We start from the raw sequence: 7,208 nt of genomic DNA, 5'->3' as shown, positions 1-7,208 counted from the left end.
GCAACTGCACCAAGGCTAGTCCTAAATATACACCTTTTTCTTTTATCTGATAACAATTCGTTAAATTGTATTATTTATAAAATTGTACAGATGTGATCTAGAAATAATGATTTTTGTTATTTTTCTAGATTTTTCCAAAACATCGATTGAAAAAAGCGGAAACATGAAAAGAATAAACGCATGCACTTTTCTAAATGAAGACATAAACATTTCCTTTTCATTGATTGGAACCTCGATTTGCTGCTTGACCAAGCACGAGTAAGGCTACTACTGATCAGCAAAAAAAAACAGCCTAGAATCTTTGAGAGAACACGATCAAGAGAGAGAGAGAGAGAGAAAGAGAGAAAGAGAGAGAGAGAGAGAGAGAGAGAGAGAGAGAGAGAGAGAGAGAGAGAGAGAGGAGGAGTAACTAGGAAAAGTCGAGGCTCATGGGCGTGACAATTGGCCGGATGTGTTTTCCATTGTCCAAGTTTTGCGGCCTGTCCTGTGGCATGGTTTTCTTTTTATACCGAACCTTCGATCGATTTCGTAGGAAACGGCTGGAAAACTTGGACATTGTTAGATACGACGTTAAAGGGACTTGTCGGTTTGCTAAATACCTAGCGATAACTTTTCTTTGTTGAACATGTCTGAAAAGGTGACGATCTTTTGATAAATTTCAACCAATTTTTTGGTATTTAGCTTAGTGTATATATAGTAGATGGATTTTTTATTGTTCTTATTTTTTCTTACTTTGTATAAATACGTATTATAAAGTTTTTATTTAATTCTATTTTGTTAGTTTATTGTAATATGTATTAAATGAAATTTTTAGATTATGTTTTATAGGTAGCACGCTATAAAGTTTCCATCAAATTTGTTTCTTTTTTGTTTAGTTTAGTGTAAATTCATTTTTTAATTATTAATAATCTTTTTTTTCCATGTAGATACACACACACTCATACGCTGAAGCTTTAGAGGATCATGAGACAATAGGACACAGACACAACGATGAGCTTCCATGCAAGCTATTACCTCACTTCCGCTAACACAAATCTGCACTTTAGCGGCGTAAAGCTGACACGATGTTTTTAGCTGAATCTCCGCCTACCAGAGAACGACTTATTCAACCCTCAGATATAAGCTCGATATCGTGATCGTATCGTTAGTGTATGATACAGTTCCAATTGATCTACCCTCGAATTTTTTGATTAGATCATCATGATCTTTATGATATACGCTAGTCATGATAATTATGTTGATTTATTATAGCTATAGGCATTGCAGTCCACTTTGATCAAAATTTTTTTATTCATTTTCAATTTTTAATTAAAGATAATGTGTTAAATCAATTTTCTTTATTTTTCTTTTTTTTTCTTTTTTCTTCTTTTTTTTTCTTTCTTTCTTTTTTTTCTTTTTTTTTTTAAGCTAAATTTATTTAATTAAATTAATTTACTATTAATTATAGTAAATTACTTAACAGTAAATTATACTTATCGGAAGCTTCTACTCTAAACTACAAAACAAGTTCTTCAACCATTTAAAAGCTTAATGAAGTTGGTTCCTTGAATGTTCCTTCTTGGAGATTAATTAAATGCAATAGTGGATGCAATATAATATCTACTTGCATGCTTATTGTGTTCGAGTGTTATTACACGAAATGCGTTAGCCTTGACTAGTGACAAGTTCAACGAGACCTTTTCCAAATAGTTTTCGTCACTCGTGTCAATTCTTTTTATAAAAGCTCGTGTGTGTTAAATAAGCCTTATTTTTCAAAAAATGACCTTGGAAGAAATCCAAACGAAAATGTTATTGTGCAAGGTACTCTTTGCTATAGGTTTAAACTAACTCAAATTTTATTTTATAGATGTTAAAAAAATCTTTTTAACATTTATATCAATCTAGACGACCTTTGGTCTATTGTTAAAAAAATATTTACAATTAAGTATATATCTGTTTGATCAAAAATTTGATCATTTATTATTACTATAATTGAATATTTCATCTAATTGTAAATACTATTGTTTTCTATTAAATATCATAGTATTGTTATAGTATATTATAGTATTAGACTTGTCAATAGTTAATATTAAAATTTTAGTAAAAAAATTCTGAATACATATAAATATAATATAAAATACTACAAATTCTTTCATAACTTATTGGGAAAAAGTGGAATATAAAATAACTTAAAAATACCTTTTTATGTGCAGAAGAAAATCAGTGTATAAACAGTAAACGATTGGATAGTTGCCAAGAATCTTCAGAGAAGTACTTCGCAGGAAGGCTCTCGTTGCGTTCACTTACCTTCAGGAGGGAAATCTTTGGTGGTTCTGAAAGTAGGGGTACATTTCACCCCTCCTGCTGCCGGTAGCAGCGTTATCGACCACTGTCGCAAAAGCCACGCCTTTGCCCAGGTGAGAGGACAAGAGAAGTAGAACGTAAAGGGAGGCCGACCCTTCGCTATCTCTTTCTTTCTCACTTTCTGATGACGATTCTCTCTTCTCATTCGAGTTTCTTTTACGATGAAGAAGATCGGATGCTTGTACGGTGGATAATCGAGCTGGCTAAGGGCAACACCCCAGCCCTTTTTATCCCAAAAAGCAAAGTACTATTTCGTTCAAATATACTTTCAGCTTGTATTGTTGCAAATGTTTGCGTTTAACAGGCTTACCAAACAGGCAACTGCGTTTCGAACTGTATTGTATCCAGATTTTAGTAAACGTCGGCTTAAGGGTGAGAAAGAGTGAAAGAGAGGGATGTAGCTTCTCGCAGGAGGTGTCCTTTAGAACGGAATATTCGAAGGAAATTGAGCGGCAAATCAATGCACGCGCTAACGCCAAACTTCAATGAACGTGTTTTCATGACAATTTTGGGCTATAGTAAATCCTTCGAAGATAATCTTCGGGATTTCGAATGAAAAAAATGTCGAACGGGATGTTTTCTAATACTATTATTATTGTTGGAGATTGTTAATGAAGTATATTAATTTTTTTTTCTTAATGTATCAATTAAGAGTTTTTTGTTATTCAGTAACAAGTTAGATAAACGTTAGAAACCGTTAAGCTGATTTGTTAGATGAATGATTATGATTATTCGAAAGATTATGATTAAATTTGTCATTAATAATTCAATTATTATTAATATATATTTTGAAGATTTATGTATGTAATTTTTATACATTTTTTTTTAAATTAAATATAATATTTGATAATATAAATATATTATATTATCAAATTCTATATATCGTATTTTTAATAATCAACAAATCATAAATAAATTGTATGTTACTTTAAGTATTTCTTCAAATTAGATATGATAATGATTTTTATAACTATTAATAAACCACAATTAAATTAAAAAATGTTAAAGACAAAAGAAAGAGCAAGTATTTTCAAATCGAATTTCTCCTTGACAATTTTTTTCACGCGATCTTCCGTACACATATGCCTGGATATCAGCGTAACCATCTTTTAATGGTTTATACGTGTGTCATATAGAACGTTCCATTGTAACTCGACGGAAAATAGCGAGAACAGGGCGTGGGAGTGTCATTGGTCGACACGTGCTCATCAAATTAGGGTTCTTCGAATTGGCAGTGGCGAACGTTCGACTTTCAATGCCTTTTTTACTTATCGTTGCTCATAAAAACCATGACCATATATTTAATGTCAATTTAATACACAATTTATAACTATTTTTAATCAAATTTAAAAAATGAAATAAATTCATGTTGGAACAATTTTTTATTTTATTTTCAACCGATGCATACAGCCTATGCTAGACCTTGGTCTCCTTCAAGATTTGCGCCAGTGATCTCTGTTAGAAATAACCTTCTTCCTAATTCTATTTTATCAGTCTGTCTTTTATCCTGTTATTTTTGTAACAAGTGGATTTTTACAAGGTTGAGTTGTCAGTCTAATACTCAATCCCTATTAGTCTTCTTTTACGACAAACAGAGAATACTGTGAGTATATTCTATCTTCGATTCATAGGAAAACTTTAATATATATATATATATATATATATATATATAAAAGAGTTACTAATAATATATATTTCTCTATTATACAGATATTAGATTACCATAATTGAACACATATGAAAATACACGAATTTGACAAAGATTTATTTAGAAATCGAAAAGTATCTTGTAGAAAAACAAATTTCAGATACAGAATAAACGAATAAGAGATCGAAAATCTAGGATCGAACGGGTCGTTTATTGTATCAATGGATCTAGAGAAAACATGGATAGAAAGGAAGGAATATATTTTTTCTTTTTCCTTCATCTCAGCTACTTTGCACCAACCCCTAATTCGAAGTTGTGCTTCACCCTCTTAAACGTTTCCTGGTTTCGCGGCTAAATCTGCTTAAAGCGAGCCGTCGCTCGGAAAAGGTCCTACAACTTTTTTTTCTATACCGTTTGCCACTGATTTACACGAGTTTCTATCTCCTTCAAGGAAGGACGACACAAAAGAATTTTAAAGCGAATTGGATCGATATTTCAAACATCTGCGAGATCATTCTCTAAGATAAATATTATCTTTTGTTATTAATACTTAAAAATATAATCGTAATTTATGCGAAATCATTTAATTCAAGATACATTATTATAATTATAATTCTTTCTTAAATGTTATATCAATTTAGATACATGTCTCTCTCTCTTTCTCTCTCTTTCTCTCTCTCTCTCTCTTTGTGTGTGTGTGTGTGTGTGTGTATCTCTTACCGTTAATTGAGAGTGAGAGCATTAATATCGAGTGTCAATGTTTGGTCATTTTAACGGTTCGATCAAATTCTTGTTTATCTAACTACCCTACTCGTTTAAACCATTCTCGTTTGACACACGTGTCTCGTACAAACTACGAAATCTATACATTAAATACATTTATATAAAAATATATAAAAATATGTGAAAATTCTACAAATTTGTTAAAAGTTAACATCAATAATAAAATATTCTCGAATGTAAAAAATCTCGAAGAAAATCTACTGCAAGGTATAATAAGTGAAAAACGATTTAGTTTTTCGTTCTTCTTCGGGATTTTATTGATTAAGTAATCTTAATACATCGCTGAGCCGCAATGTACCATAAAGAGAACGGAACCGGAAACGATCCATTCTTAGCGGGGAATATGCTTTGTCGGTGGTTGCTCGTCGCCCGGAATTTCTCCTTTGATTAATCTACTCTCTGTGCTTTTTCTACCCTCAAAGACTTATAATCTCGACCAATACGATTCCTTCTGGCAAACATCCAATATCTCGTTGCACTTAGCTTCATATCTTGAGAAGAAGAAGAAGAAGAAGATTTTTTATAATTTACTATTAGATCTTCGATTTTATACTCTACGAATCCCTTTTATTTTCTTCATTTCTACAATTCTAATATCTCTCGATAGATTCAATTGAATATATCCAAACATTCGATTTTCCTAACGAAAAAGTAGAAAAAGTGTCAAGGGTTTAGGTAGAACTTCGCAAAAGTTTTTCAATCGTCTAAACTTTCTGTCTGTCTGTTCGTTTATTGTACTTTGAAAAGAAAGAGAAGATTTTGTATGTATGTGTATATGTGTGTATATGCATATATATGTATAGAGAATTGGCATGCCGAAAAATCGTTAAAGAATTCTCTGTCTTTCTCTCACTCTAACAAGTAGAATAGCGAGTTCTTAAAAAATACTTATCAAATAGAAAATCGATAGCAATTAGGATGCTCTTTCCGGTCACGTGTGTCAGTATCCTCCAAAGTGACATAGGCACGTGCCATTTGATTGGCTTGAAAAAATATGTAAAAAAGGAAGGTCATATCCGGTAGATTGTACATTGCGATTGTTTACCATGAAATGTAGTAGTCGCACGACCTTCAAGGTCTTTAAGATTATCAGCGAAAGGGTTGTTGAAAGGGTTCTGCTTTTCTCTTTTTTATTATATTTGTTACATTTTATGTGAAGAATAATGTCACTGATCATGTCATTTGTAGAATCAAAGAGAGAGAGAAAGAAAGAAAGAAAGAAAGAAAGAAAGAAAGATAAAAAAGAAGGTCTCTTACATTTTATACGTAAGGTCCACCCCACGGAAATCAGGCAATAAAGCAGTCCGGAACACAGTCTTGCCCTTTCAACCCCCATCCACTTCTCTACAACGGTATTGTTAAAGTTTTTTCGTTTTTTTTCTCTTTTATCAGCCTTTCTTTCTATCTCTTTTTAGCCTTTTTTTTTCTTGCTTCACGAAGAGTAGTAACAGCTAACACACCCCCTCGATTAGATTCGGAAATATTAGGGGACGTCCCGTTGCTCGACAAACTATCAATTTATTTTCTTCTATCGATTGCCTTACAATATATTTGTATATATACATATACTGACCCATGGAAATTTTCTATTTTTAATAGTGAATATTTTTCTCTTTGAATTTAGTATGAATTTGTAGAAAGATTTTGAAGGTAGCAAGTGATTTTCTTCGTTATAAAAATGTCTTCATAGTGAAGGGTGGGGATGGTAGCTAAAGGTCAGTGGACTATGTCCAAATCTATAGATTACAGGCGGTCATATAAATCATGGTACGACCTAGTGTAGCTGGTTGAATGTTATCTCATGCTTTCGGTTGAATGCACAGTGGCATTTCGCAGGCCTCGACATCACATATTCTTCTTTGCTCGGGGGTGCTTTCGTTTTGTACATTACTTCTCTCTCTCTCTCTCTCTCTCTCTCTCTCTCTTTCAAGGATCGCCACAAAGCATATGCTGGCCGCTGTCCACTCCATTTACTTCGCTACGTCATCTCTCTCGTTATATATTTCGGATAACGAGAAGAGATAGTAAATGTTAAAGGGGCTCATCTTTAATCCCTTTTATAGGAAATCTGGAAAGTTTTTAGTGTTCTCAATTCAATAGATTTTTCTCAAAAAATAGGAAAAATACTTCTCTCTCTCTCTCTATGTAGATTAATATTGTGATGTAGAGTAATATTTGATTAGAATTTTTCTAATTAAAATAAAAAATATAATGACAATATAAAAAAACAAACACCGATACTGTTATTGTTACTGTTCAAATTTATATTAGAATTTTTCTAATAAAAATCAAGGAAATTAGGTGAGATTTAAAAAATATCAAAAAAGAAATATCTATTTAGAAATATTATTCTCTGTGTGAATGTGTACGTATATAAATTTTTCTATTCGATATAAAGAAAATTAGATGATTTGAAACATACAAAAAAAAAATA

The 7,208-nt window shown here is 31.8% G+C and overlaps 1 long non-coding RNA gene across 1 annotated transcript; it reads left to right on the top strand.

Moving 5' to 3' along the window:
• Window positions 1-132: 132 nt before the first annotated feature.
• LOC124955856 lies at window positions 133-3,074 on the top strand. The gene is made up of 3 exons (XR_007103011.1): window positions 133-637; window positions 927-1,149; window positions 2,193-3,074. It is a non-coding gene; the product is annotated as an uncharacterized LOC124955856 (long non-coding RNA).
• Window positions 3,075-7,208: the final 4,134 nt, after the last annotated feature.

Source organism: Vespa velutina, chromosome 19 (assembly GCF_912470025.1).
Source record: "Vespa velutina chromosome 19, iVesVel2.1, whole genome shotgun sequence".
In the NCBI taxonomy this organism is placed as follows: Eukaryota; Metazoa; Arthropoda; class Insecta; order Hymenoptera; family Vespidae; genus Vespa; species Vespa velutina.
Note: the sequence above shows the minus strand (reverse complement) of the source record. Positions and strands in the feature narration are given on the sequence as shown.